This window comes from Anas acuta, chromosome W (genome assembly GCF_963932015.1).
Source record: "Anas acuta chromosome W, bAnaAcu1.1, whole genome shotgun sequence".
NCBI classification, from domain to species: domain Eukaryota; kingdom Metazoa; phylum Chordata; class Aves; order Anseriformes; family Anatidae; genus Anas; species Anas acuta.
The window spans coordinates 29541293-29556204 of record NC_089016.1 but is presented as its reverse complement, the minus strand read 5'-3'; the positions used below and the strand labels follow the sequence as shown (position 1 = coordinate 29556204).

Here is a 14912-nt window from a genome sequence, read left to right as displayed (position 1 = left end):
ATTTTTCATAATTGCAAGCCAAAGGTAAATGAATGCTCTAAGGGAGAGCCTGCATACCTCAGTCTTGATCTGAATTCTTCCTATGATGTTCCACCCCACCAAAACATCTCACTAAGTCCAAAAATCCAGCAGAAAAAAATAAATTCAGTAGCACCCGGCTTTGGAAAAGAGAAGTTCACAGGAATTCTAGGCAGCATCTGTAGCAGTGAATAGCACATGCTGGTAGTGCTGAGGAACAGGCTTTTCTGGCTTTACACAACCGGACAAGAGAGGCCACAATTTCGGAGCCACTTTAAATGACCTAATTGAGTGCTGCTGCTAGAGGAGGCTGGCTCCTCCCATGGCATGTTCCCAGCCCTGTGCCATCTCCTCTTCTGTCAACAAACAGGAACATCACAGAGATGGAACAGACAGGGAGAGAAATGTGGGTTAAAGCTTTCTGTCCCTCAGTCCAGGCTGTTGTAAACCCAGATTAGGTCCTTCATGCAGTTCACCACAGAGACTCAGAAATACCTGTGCTGGCCAGCAGAAAGGAGCAAGCAGCAAGCTAGGGCAGAGGAAGGCTGGACGTGTATCCTCAGCGTGATGTGCAGGGCTCAGAACTGCTGGTCTCGCCTTACCAGCCCATGCAATCCCACTGCCACCACCCCATTGTGTTGGATGGGACAAGTTTTGCAGGACCAAACTGAAAAGGACTGTTCGCTGTCTTCACCAGGCTTTCTGCTCAGCAGAAGAAAGACTGGTATGAGCAAGAACAGGACACCTTTGAAGATTCAAGTCTTCAAATAGGTCAGAAAAACTGCATACGTCATGCCATATACAACAGTGAACACTCTTCAAGAGAAGCAACTGTAAATGTAAATCGTCATCTCATGTAAACATAAATTGGCTTCTAACAACCAGAAAGCCAGGCTCACCCACGAGGTCGTCAGCTCTTCCATCAGCCTCACAAGCCCCGTGCCCTTGGCTGCTGCAAGCAGATCTCGTGAACCAGACATGGAGCAGAATGACGTTGGATGAAAGTAAAAGCCAGAAAGCACAGGAAGCACGTAATTAGCCTGTGGGATTCGCTGCGGGTTAGGGAATTAGACAGGTTCAAAAGGGACCAAGTTGGTCATGTGGATAATAACAGTAATCGGCTAATTACTTCAAAAACTTCGGAATCCTCTCGCCTGAAGTCTGATGTTAATCTCTAGTTAGAGATAAAATTGCAACCTCTGAGAAGCACGTTATTTTCTTGCTAACGCAGGTTGAATTAGCTCAGAGACACCACTGTAAAAGCCAGACTTTCAACCACCTCAGATGAAAAAACAAAATTCACAGACTTAACATAATAATCGGAATCTCAGGATAGGCTGTTAGCATGAGGTTTCCAGGGAAAAATATGGAGCTGGCTTTTATCTAAGTACATTCAGTGAGCCTTATCCTGCAACACGCCACTAGGAAAGAAGCAATGCCTTCACAGGCATGGAGGAAGACATGCAGTGAAGGTGACAGGGCTCTCTTCCAGCTTTTTTTTTTGTTGTTGTTCTCCATCCCCTTCCCATACAAAGGCTTTGCCAAGAGCAAACAGGTTTCAGTGACTGTTCCTCTTTTTCAGCACCATTCAAACCTAGTACACTGTCTGGGAAACAGTATCAGAGGTTAAAGAAAGAAGAAAACAACACGGGAAATTGCTTATCCAGACGATGTGCCACAGTCCCATCTCAGTGCACCACATGCTTCTGCCTGGAGAGCCCTACTTAACTCTCAGATGTTTTTTGTTTTGTGTAGATGGAAGCAATATGAAGCTCGCTGATGAAGAAAGCCACTTTTTGAATGCCCCACAGCAGGCTATGTTTAGTGAGAACAGGATACAGTTAACAGTCTAGAAAAGTAAAAGCACCACGCACTGCCACAATGTCCTACACTGTCTCAAAGTACTACCACATGCTTGCTACAGGCCAGACATGCTTGCCAGCTTCTTTCCTAAAAGATCTCTGATCAGAAGGTGCAGGGGCCAGCAGGCTGCTGAGCTACCCTAATGCTACAACAGACTTAAGGGACCAGCAACACGCCGCACTTCACACCCCGACTGGTGCCTGCCAGCACAGCCACCATAGCTACAAACATTTACCACAGAAGTTACAGAAAGGGGTGAGCTCCTCTGAATTCCAAAGGGAGAGGTCTGCTAGTCTCTCGCACAAACACATACGTTTACAAACCTGTAATTCTTCTATGCTGCCTCAGGTATCTTGGTACACCTCACCGTGCCTGTTCATCATCACCTCCACGGTGCCACCTCTGCGGTGAATCCTCCTGCTGTCACGTTTCCAGGACACTCCCAGCGCCAAGCAGCTACTTGAATATGTGCGGAATTTACCCAACAACAATAAACAATGGGCTCACATCGCCCGTCCTCAGACAGATCCATTACTCTCCCCTTCAGCCCACTCCCAGCTGACACAACTAATACATTTCTTGGTTAATAAAAGAAAATAAGAGGTTGGAGAAGCAATTATTTTCCTTCCACAACACAGTTCTCTTTGTAGAATAGTGTCAATGAAAAGATCAACTGTGCTGAAACTGCTAATCAGCCTGGAGTTGCTGTCCCTCGCAGTGTTAAACAAAACAGTATTACTCTACAGAATCGTGGTATAAGCCAAATCATTAGAATGTGAAATAAGATAAAACATTCAAGACAATCAAAGGAGGCAAATTACTAACAAACCAGAGCTGTCAGATGTAGCATGCTGAATGATTCTATGAATACTGGACAAACGACAGTGTAATACAGGAAAAAAAAAAAAAAAAGAAAAATGAGTTCTCTACACTATACAACACACAATATACTCTAAACCTTGACTTTCAACAGCCACAGAGGTCATAGATGGAGATGTAAGCTAAGAATTCACAAAATAAATGACATTTCCATTATAGTTAAATTGTAAGGAAAGTGGCAGAGGTAAAAGTTTCTCACTATTTATCCCACGTACAGGAGATGGCAAGCTCTGTACAAAAGCACTAACATTAACAGTCTTGAACCATTGACCTTTACAACAGGAGGGGGACTTGGCGACAAGGGTTGGGTTTAATGAATCAAATTCCCCGATGATTACTCTGTCAACAATTGCATGAAAAATGCAGGCAATGCTAACTCAGAGCAGGCAACTTGCCTCCATTGTTTCCAGTGAGCTGTGGTCACCGACACCCTACAGGTTAGGCAGTGACATGCAGGCACAGCCTCTGCTGGCACTGGCCAGCCTTGCTCAGTCACACCATACGTTCATTGAACACCACAAACTTCTAAAGCTGTTTGTAAGCAGAAGGCCAGATCTACACACCATGAACGTTATCCAAAAGGGCTCCCTCCACATCCCTTCTCTCAGCTGATATGTAGATGTCTAACTCTGTTGTTTCTCCTTGAAACACCTGAATTCATTTTCTTCCATGTGACATTTCAAGACTTGGTCATCACCAGGGTCAGCACGTTCTCCTGGTCACTACTGTAGGCTCGCCTACAATGAGTTTTGAAGGATGTGTCTCTACGATGGCATAAAAGCCCCCACCCACCTGAAGACACATGTCACGTGCTAATTGTCGAGCAACAAAATTTCATTCATTACTGCTAAGAAATGCCACATTACTCCTCACCCAACAGTATGAGATAAGTCTGAACTTCTGACTGACTGAGCAGCTGCTTCCTAAGGGCTTTCTCTCTGTAATACAGGAGACAAACGCTCTTGAACAGAACTTATCCCTATCTGAAGATTATTTATTTTTGTCCTGGTGTAGACACAGCTATGACTTGAAGACAGCATGCATTTGCTATCTATCTGATGCATTTGCTCAGAAGATGGCTCGCAAGACTGCAGTTTAATTAAATTGCCTTTCAGACTGCAGTTCAATTAAATTGTTTTCTACATCTAGAGTGGACAGGATCCATAAGTTGCCAAAAGTTCCCAGAAACCAGTATTTGTGGGCGCCAAAGGCAATCTACTTAATTAAAAAGGAATTAACTGCTAAACAACTGAGTGCAACCCTGACTACCATGCCTGTGGAACTCAGTACAACCCAGCCCTAACAACTGCATTAGGACCATCCTTCCCTCAAACCCACACCACAAGCCTGCCTCACTTTCCACAGCCTCCCTCAAGACTCAGAGGAGGGTAGCCAGCTCCAGTCCACCACACGAAGCTGCATTTCCACCACAGAGCAAGCCCTACACAGACCACAGCACAGGTCAGCCAGGAAGGGGCACCCAGTAACTGACATCACATGCATAAATGAGAAATTCCTTATTCAAATGAGCGGCTTTGATTGCAGTTCCAGTTGCCCTTGCATTACACCTGCCAGCCAAACTGCAAGGTCTTGTGACCAGGAGCTCTGCCAGGCGAGATGCCCAACCACTGGTATCCTTACCACAGCCACGTGCATTGCTTTTCTCAAACCTGAGCCCGAGACCTTCAGCTTCAGCAAGGGACACCTGTACTAGAGCAAGTCGGGTCGACAACCTCAGCCTGTAAGAAAAGCATTTCCAAAGTCTTTCCCAAGCACTAGCCTACTTCTGCTTCAACTAAAATCAGGGCTGCACATCTCCAACCCTCAAGTCAATTTTAAAATAAAAGAAAAAAATCACACACTGTAGAAAAGTAGTAAGAATGGGGAGTGCAAAACACTAACAGTGCCTTCCCAGCAGCCTGCAAGGTCTGCCTGTCCCAGGTGGGCCCGGTTTAGGCTGCAAACCCTCACCTTCATTTTCAGATATGCATTTCCGACGAGCAGTCCAGTTAAAAACAGATCAGAACTCTCTTCCTTTTACCACAGAAAGGAACCAGAAGCTGCAGTAAACGTGCTGCTATGCCCACAAAGCAGCTGAACCCCAACTGCTGCCCGCGCAGCTCCGCGCTCCCTCACGCCTCAGCACGGCCAGGCCGCGTGGCTCCTGCGCCTTTGTGTGCGACATGAAGCCACGTTTTCTATCTCACCCCAGCAGCTCATTTTATGTGATGTTTAGCCCTGTTCTGGAGGCTAGACAATTAATTTCCCCGTAGCCTTTTCTCAGGCTCCAATTTCCATGGTATCCGAGTATTTCACAAGCATTAATCCTGCCCTCCCCCAACACCCATGGAAACCGAAGGCTGGTATTTTTCCACATTTTGCAATTAGCTAACCAAGACACTGATAGAAAACAGTGATTTTCTGTGCTTCTCCTCTGACCTTGGTACTTGCAGACCTCTCTCTCACACTTTTCTCCTCAGCCTTCTGCCCATCCAGCATTTCTGCCCCTCAGACCCAGCGGCCTGGCTGCCGGGCTCAGCTCTGCGGCGCTGGGGGGGCCAGAACAGGCCCGGGGCAGGCCCGGCCTCCCTCACGCAGGCCCCTGCAGCCCCGCTGCCCATGCACGGGCACCAATGTACGGACATGTTCAAAATACAGCTTTTGTAGAGTACTTTGTATTCCACAGCATTTTATGGCTATATTCATGTTGCTTTTGCAGACAGATGTAAACTGATTCTGCACCCTGAGCTGCACAGATGCAAACTCTAGTTTGTGTCAGCTCCGGCAGCTGGCAGACGCCACCACGAGCTGGCCCCATCTGCCACACTCAACAGAAAAAGTCTTCTTGCCTATCTAGCACCCCAAAAGCACGCAGGTAGCTTTCTGCCAGTTAGTGACCTAGTCACGGCTCCTGAAAACCAGCCTTGGCCCTGGGTTGTAAAATAGGAAGTGGGTTCTTCAAAACCAAAGTTAAGGGAAACAAGCTTCTAACTGAAATTGAAGCCCAGTTAAACTCTAAGGAAATTCTTTGTGCTTTAGCCTATGCTCATTTCTTTGGTGAAATATACAAGCACAGATATAAGATATGAAGTGTTACCAGAAATGCCAGCAACACTTTAATACTACCACTGACTTAAAGAAAAAAAAAGTAATGCTTAATTGCATTGTATTATTTATTGATCTATTTCCACAACAGTTTATTTATTCATTTTCAATTAAAATAGAATATTATATATCTATTCACAAAATAATAGTTCTAGAGCAACGCTTTTTATGTATCTGTTTCAAGGCTCTTTACTGAGGAGCCCAAAATTGCAAACGTCTTCATACAGTTTGGAGAGGTACCAAACAGCATAGGAAAACCAAACCTCCCTCACCCACTCAGGATCTTTTACTTCTGCTATACAGCTGAAAATTTAGTGCTAAGTTTCTTGACCGATATTATTGAATCATCTTCTAATTTACCTTTTAATGGTAAAACAGCTCAAGGGCATTTTCTATCTACTTCCCAGAACAAGAACACCAGCATATTGCTTTTCTGTGGCCCAGAAAGCAGTAATCCCATAGAACAGCCACTTAGAAAAGACAACCAACATCTAACCCAGGATAGTTTTATTTTAGCTAGGGTAGGGAAAAGAAAAAGGAAGCTGTACTTTTCCCATGCTTTCCCACCCCCTCCTTAGGTATGAGTGCTATACCCAGTCACGAGGGCTCTGCGCAGGCACACTCACACACTTTGTGGCTCTAATAAGAACTAAAAAAGGGAACTGAAAGTTACGGCTGCCACCCTGTCCCTAACTTACCCAACAATGATTTCATAGCAAAGCCCTAAGAATACAGACAGACTGACTGTTTCTTGGCAGTGTGTCCAAAATAAAGCTTCTGGCTGAGAGAGCACATCTCTTTCTTCCCCCCCTAGTACTGGAACAGTATCTACAGAGTAAGTAATAATACATGATTGCCCTAAGGAAAAAAAAATAAATGAACAGGCTTCAAAGCAAGATGGAGCAGCAGCTGTGCCACTCAAGCAACACCCAAAAGCAAACACACAAGCAGCAACCACGCACGCTCACTGGCATTAGGAAACACGGCACGGGCTAAGGGAGGGCTGGGCCCACAGCCTCTCACAGAGCCGCAAGCCAGGGCTCATCTTCATGAAAGCAGGCAGCTACAGCTAGCTGCAGTTTCCCTGCTGGTCTGTGTGCTGGCACCCACTGCCCTCAGTACCTCCAGCCCCTGCCTGTGCAAAGAGAGCAGCAAGGGGCTGCCTTCTGTGCCCCAACACCAAAGCTGCAGCCCAGGAGCCTTCCGAGGCAGAAACAGTGAAATGAGTAAGTAGTAACAGCATCCTGGCTAAACCTTCAGCAAATAAATCAATGCAGAAGACTAGTCCATGATTTATTACCTCCTAACATGTGGACAGAGGCTTTTCCGTGTCTCAGGTAGCACTGGCAGGCATGAAACAATGAATTGCATGTCACGCGTACATAAGCTCATTAAGGTATTATTTTAAAAACTAGTCCAAAAACAGAGCTCACAAGTTAGCACAGGCTGAGATGCATTTACATCCTTTTTTTATTATTTTTTTTTATGTCTAAAAAGAAACTGGGATACATGAAGCTTTCTGTATAAAGTTGTCTTGACTGAAGTCCATCCTCTGCAAATCTTAAGCCTGCATCAGGACTTCCAATGTGGAAGTGCAGAGGGAAACTCCTCAGTTCTTTAGTTCACTAACAAGGACAAATGCATGTAGAATTTGCTGTATTTTAACGTGCACCAGAAGCACTTACAGCAACAGAAACTGTGTTAGCCAGCAGCAAAATTGCATAATACAAACAAACCACCAAGTTATACCTGCTCCAGTTACTTACAAAGAAATCTGAAAAAATGCTAGTGCTATTTTTGCAAGCGCCTGTATTCCTCTGCTTTCTTCTCTCCACATCAGCCTACATTGCAAGGGCCCACGCTGCCCCTAACATCTTAGGCACTTCTACCTGAGCAGTTCCCCTGCCTTTAGCACAGCCCCAACCCTGGCCAAGCCGTGTTCCCCAGGGGCTGCCTGCCCCCAGCCCACTCTCCTGACTCCAGCAGTCACTGCCTGGCCCCGGGCAGGGTGCTATGAGTCTGCCATGCAGTGGGTGCAGGAAGGCAGCGGCTGCCCCACCAAGGGGCACTCTGACAGCCAGCACAATACTGCAGGATGTCTCCAATTGTCCATCTGTGGGAGATGCCAGTTCCCAATAACCAGCAACAGCTCACCTCCTCACCCACAGCTACACATCTCCACACGCAGCTGCAGGCCATGGTTCTCCTCTTCTTCCTGCAGCCACAGCATGTTCTGTATCTGCAAGCTACCACACAGCTTTAATCATAGGCTCATTTTCAACCAAACTGCCTCCCCGAACCAAGACACAGTGCTGTGGCCCTTCCACAAGCGAGCAGATGCTGTCACCATGAGGGCACAACCATCAGGAAATGGGGCCACTACTGAAACTGTCCTGAGTTTGCACTCAGTGACACTCCACAGGCTTAGGCACAGACAGATGGCAATTATTGGACAAAGAGCAAAGAGGCAAAATTGCAGCATTTACCTGTTCTCTAGTAACTCTTTTCATGCACAAAGAGCTTACGCCAAGCTTAATCAAAGTGAGGTCTAAACACCTCACACAAAGATAGAGCATCTAAGTGGAACAGTTATCAGCTTACACTGTAATTTCTCAGCCAAAGCTTACTGCCAAGTAATGTCCACCTATTGACAATCTGTCTACTGAAAGTGATGTCACTCCCATTTCCTATTACACATTTTACTCGATACATGATGTGATGCAGACACGACAGTGATTATATCTGTACCTGCCCAAAGCTGCAACCATCTTCAGAGGCACTTGCAGAATCAAGTGGAAAATAAGCCATGAGAATCGACTTGTAAGAACTTTACAAATGATTATTTATGCTTGTTTTAATAAGCCTTCCAAAAAACTGGAATCAGTAATGCTATTTTTATTTTACAATTCCGATGTTCTTAATGAGTTACTGCATCCATAATCTATTTCTGTCCAGCACACATTCCTGCTGAAGACAGTGCTAAAAGAAAAACAAGTTGCTCTGTAAACAAATAGAATTTGCCACCCACAAATAAAGGGTGTTTTATAACAGTTCACACAAGTCATGTTTTCTACTTTATAAACAGCAACAAAAACTCTGCGGAATAAATCCTCTTTGCTACTTCTCTCACGTGGTGCATCTTTAGCGCACACTGCCCCCAGCAATTTCCAAGGACCCAGAGTTAGGTGTCACAAGGAATTGTTGGACCAAATACTGGCAGGAGTGCCAGTAAATCCAAGAGCTGATGTGGGTGAAAAAACAGGGAAGCCTAATTTCCGCTAAACCCAGAGTACCAGCTAGTGGTAAAAGTTGAGGAAATTCTCTGGTGCCCTCTGCTGCCAGCTAGCAAGAAATCAGCCAGATGCGACGTGGCCTGCTCCTCGCACGCTTTTCTCAACCTTCACACAGAGGCCAGCTACAGCACAGCACCCACCTGCCCTGGCACACCGCACATCCCTGCTGTGGGAAGCCTCCCTGTGTAAACCAAAAGCCACTGAGCCGATTTAATAAATACACCGATAAACCACGTGCCCCCACTCCCAACCTTAATTCTTTTGTTGGACTTTGCCACCTCCTCTGATGGAAAATAGAGAAGACTCAGACAATTCTTCAAGTTTTAGCCTGCTTTTCACACATATTCTAACAAGTTTAATAATTTACCTCTTCCCCAACAATCATTACTGTTCTGCTTGGCACCTGGAGCAGTCGTCCTGCTTTCAAGAGGTGTCAGACAGCAGCCTCAGACTATCAGCACTGCAGACATCAGCTCTGCTGAACGTCCACCTACACACCCCTAGGAAAAAACGTTTCTGTGCAGCTTTGTTTAAGAAATAAAAATTGGTGACCAAATCTTACTTCAGTTAATTAGTACAGATGCTATCTTGTCAAAGGTGCTTCTTCCTTCAGGACACCCTCACCATCTAGTGCTTTACCGTCAGCCTCTGAATTAACTTATTCGGTTTTATTCCTTTGCGCTCCAAAGCACAGCTTGGCCTAGATTTGGTGAGGCTCTCAACTGCTTTCTTTCCCTTCCCCTGCCTGGTAAATAACATGTTTGTTTCCACGACACTAGAAGTGCTTACAGTTTTTCTGAGTGACAGCTCCATACCAATGAAAGTAATGCCAGCAAACTCTTCCTCCCTCCTTGCCCCACACAATACCCTAGCAGGCACAGTGATTCAGAAGTGTTGAATCATTTGTCATTAAAAAAAAAAATAAGAAAAGACAGTGCTGACAGGAAATCATCAGTTTCATCCCCATGCCTGCTGAAGCACTCATTTTGAGTTCACAACAATAAGAAGTCTCATTTGATGCTTATTTTCGTTAAGTACCAAAACACGGAGATTTTCCAGTGAAATTCAACCTGAATTGCCTGGTGCTCCATTGAAATGTAGCAAGTGAGAAAATTAAATAGCTGCACTGTGCACAAAGCAATGGTACAGAGCAAGCATAGCACTCGTTGGGTAAGACTAAAGACTTTTACTGATAAATGGCATTGCACAAAACTCAAGTGGAAGACTTGCGCTGCTCTGAACATCACATTTCTCAGTGCATTACACCAGCAGAAGGAAAGTGGTTTTCTGTACTTTTTTTCTTTTCCCCCAATTAGAAAAAGGAAAGAAATGCACTCTGAACTCTATCCTACTTGAGCAACTGCCACCTAGTCAAGCGGCTTTGTTGAATTCAGGCATTTGAAAAGTTTGCAGCACAAAACTCCTTTGCTTTGCTTCATCCCCAGGAACGCCTTGAGAGCACATACCCCGTACTTTCACTTTGGCACATGCCATCTTGTGCTTCTGAAACATTCCTCCAAAAGCTACTTCTATGAATCTGGCTAATTTCACATTTTACTGGGTAAAATTTCTGACTAATGGTTGATGCCAAAATAATATTTTAAGCCCTACACAAAATCAATTTAAGAGTTCAAATTTCATCTATTTTTACATAGAGTAGATCACTTTAAAGAAAATAAGTTACTGATAATAGATCTCTTTTTAAGCTGTTTATTAAACTAGCCACCAGAGGGAGCTTTGCTGCGTACTAGGATAATAGCTGGGAAGGGCTGTATGACTGTGCACTAAGGAGTCAGCTCAAGAGGAGCCAGGTTATTTAAAAAAAAAAAGCTTGGTTAATTTTTGAGAGCAACTCACTTCAATTGATTTATCTCCTGCTAGAGTAGAAATAAGAGGCAGAAAACAGGCTGTTTTTAAAACTCAATCCAATGTAGCAGACTTGCTAGGACCTCCAGGGGCATACCTGTAACAGGAATTTTCCCATTAGCTAGAAGAGCATAACCTCAGTTGGACTGGAAATAGCGGTAGCGGACAGGCTAGAAGGTAGCCATCTGCTGGCTGTATCATCTGCAAGGCACAGGCACGTGTGCTCCACATTCATCGCAAACCCCAGTAACAGCACGCACACGAACTAGAGTTCAGCCCCATTTCAGGTAGACTTCTCAATAGGGACACACGATGTGATTTAACACAGCTCACCAGGTGCCTGGAGCCTGCGGGGCCTAGCGCTAACGCTGTTAGTTAAATCACTGACCCTAGGCCCAGGTAAAATGAAAAGGAAGAAGGCTTGCATCTTGCCTGTGTTTTCCAGGCTGCAGGCTTTTCAGAGAAGAGCAGGTAAAAGCAATAAACCCAGAGGGACTCTTAACAGGCTATCACGTCATTAGAAGTGCAGCTTCCTCTTAATGAAAAATGTTCTTAATTTTATCGGAGAAGCACTTTACTTTCCTCAACTTCCCGACAGCCCCAGTTCTCATTTACTTCATGATTCAGAAGGCAGCAGCAAGTAACACATTCAGATATACCCTTTCCCATATACACACAACCCTTTTTACTTCCAAACCTTTTAGTTGAATAAGAACATCCACACCATGGGGTCTTACTTCACACAACCAACAACCACAGAATCATATAAATTCTATAATTATTAATAATAATCAGAAGATATTTTTTTCTTATTTATACATATGCATTCACCTTTATTACCTATGAAAGCATTTGTGTGTGTATATGAAGAAACTGCATTTATAAAAAGCATGCCACAACTGTGCCAAATAACCCAGTGCTGCTTTCAATACTACTGTGTTTCTTCTTTGTTTATTTTGGAGTGGATGAATTCTAAATTTAAGATATATAGTACATAGTGATGCGATAATTTATCTCATGTTGTTTCAACATGGTGTAAAAACAATGCTAAAAAGTAATTATATTCAGTAGATTGGTCAAACCCTGGTGATAATGAATAGCCATGATCTATTCCACCACCTAACACAAAGTTATTTACTCAATACAGTGACATGAGGGGCTGCTCTCCAGACCTTCTAGGAATCCATAAATCCATGCTAAAAGCAGAAAAAGACCACCTCCTTGCCTATAATTAATAGTATTCCTCTCCTATAATTCTGAGTAAACCCCACAATCAAAACCCAAGCCCACACTGGAAGGACCTTCAGATGAGATGTATATTGTCCACTCGGGCAGACTGTGCTCAGCAGTCAGCCTGAGTCACTCAAGAATGTGCTAGATTCCAGAAAAATGTGAACATATGCAGCATTCAGGAGAGGAAATTTCATTTTATTTTACAAATTTCTCTAGGCAGTAACTGTAGTTGTGTGCAGTGAAATGCACAGAGCAGCCTCAGTCACAATAGTACTCAAGGCATCATTCTAGTATGCAAGTAAAAAGAAAATAATCTGTTAAGCATGTTCTGTAATTAAGATTAATTACATTATAATTTGTGTTACTTAATTGCATACAAGAATACAAATACTAGCTGAATTCATTAAGACATAGCATTTAAGAAGTTTAGAGAGGGAATTAAGAGGAAATAAATATAAAATTACGTAATACAGTCATGACAGGTGGTAAATACGTATACATACTTACAAATGCACTAGAGAACAACACAGAGCATAGTGTTTTTTTCAGAGTTAAGCATGCAAAGCATTCACAAAATTCCAGTTTGTAATTCCTATAGCCATTGGCATATATCAAAGACTAAGTCTTACAATTTTGCAGGGCAAAATGCAAACGGGTTATAAAACAAGCCAGTTATAAACAAGCCACACCAACTAGCCACTTATGCCTACATCAACTAGATCTCTAGATAAAATTCATCTCATTTAACCACCACCTTGGGTTACTCAGCAGCTATTTCATTCAACATTTACTATATATTGTGAACGATAATCATGGTTCTATGAATTTCTGAACTTTCATGTATCATTATTTACTATCAAAATGATTTCATAAGCCAAGAACAGTTTCAGAAGAAAAACACTTTCCCCTAGCACTCTACACTGGTAAGACTTTCCTTGGATTTAATCAGGCAAGAAATGGCTTTCAGACTGCAAGCCTACAGCTGGCATTTTCTAATGGTAAAGTTGATTAAAAACTGTAAGGAAAGCCTACTGAAAGGCAGAGCACAGCGTATGCCTTGTGGTTCATCTTTCACAGCTATGCGGTAACTCATCATTCTGCCCCAGTGCAAACCACTGCACAACTCAACTACACGGAGGCAACTGACTGCTGCGGCTGCACCTTTGCAATTTTAACACATTTTCAAATGATTTTAGGATAAACTCATTCTGAAGTTTGCAACTATCCAAAATATTTAGCACAGGCACTTGGCCTTCTTTCTCCCCAAAAGAGTGTTTACCAGGACCAGGAATTTGTCCTTAAAGCTTGGTGTCACGTATGAGAAGAGCCCAATAAAACAAACCCATGTTTGTCCATGACCCAGAACGTGCCTGCAGGCAGACGTGCTGGTCAGGAACAGCACAGAAACCCAGCGTCTCCCACCACAGGGCACAGCACAGGCTGCAATGTGCATGCGCTGAAGTCCTCGAGCAGCCATGGTGCTGTGTGTTTTGGTGCTGACAACTTTTCCCTTTGCTAAGTCAATGACAAATGCATAATGCAACCCCATCCAAACCTGCAGCTGGAGGAACCACAAGGCATTTTCCTCTCCCCGTAAGGGTTCTGTGTTCCCCAAGGAAGGTCAATTTACCTCCTCATTTTCAAGTGCCCAGCCTGTTCATCCACGCGGAGCTGCCTCTGAACTTCATTCCCGCACCTCCCCGGCTCCCTCTGCACAGCCCAGGGCCCTGGGAGGCCTTCCAGGAGGGAAAGTGACAAACCCTCTCCCTGCTCCACCCCGCTGCACAACTGGTCCCCAAGGCTCTTCGCACCCAACAAGAGCAGCCCCAAGCACATCCCTCTCGGTTATTTCATCCTTCGCCAAGTCTGCTAACAGAGGCCTCAGTGACAGCAAGCAGCACGCTCTGCCCTTCCGAATTCACGAGGCTTGCTTTCCCCTAAGATACCAGCTAGCCAGTGGCTGTGTCCAGGAGTTGCACTGTCACACATTGCCTTCAAACTGACTTTTGGTACTCATGAAAATTACTGATGGGAGAGGGTTGCATCTGCAGCAACAAAGAAAACCCAGCTAGCACCAGTCGCTGCTGTTTTCCAGGGATCCCGAACAGACAGTACACAGGAAATAAATATTTGGTGAGGCTGCAACGTCTGTTAATTTCCTACATCCTCCTGCTGAGTTTAAACGTTTATGTATGCTTCTGCAGCTCCCCCAAACAAAAAGTCAACCAGCAACTCCAGGTGATTCCCAGCAAACCCGTTACTGGGCCAGTTAGCCACAGCATGCTCCTGACAGCCACATTAGAATGATACTACCTGGAGAAACTTACACCGTACTTAAGATTCAAGCAGCATGAAACGTTAGTATCTCAGCAAGGTATGCAAGGCCAGTAAAACAAACAGAAAAGTCAAACTGAAACGCTAGCCGAGAACAAAGCTTCCTGAACACTTGTCAGCACAGCAGTGCGAGCATTTCACCAAGCTTACGGCTGTGACGCCGTTAGTTTCACTTTTACTAGAGAACTGATTAAACAAAGCTAAAAATATATTCCCAACTTACGTTTTTAACTCCTCACTTTTATGGAAATGCTACTGGCTTGAGACTAATCTACTTAAATATTTAAGGGCCACATAAACAGGACTCGGTTCACATTTCAC

The 14912-nt window shown here is 44.3% G+C and overlaps 1 protein-coding gene across 4 annotated transcripts in view; it reads right to left on the bottom strand.

Annotated features, from left to right (window-relative positions):
• NEDD4L (NEDD4 like E3 ubiquitin protein ligase) overlaps positions 1-14912 on the bottom strand; it is a 139809-nt gene that overhangs the window by 86182 nt on the left and 38715 nt on the right. The gene's annotated exons all lie outside the window — the stretch shown is intronic.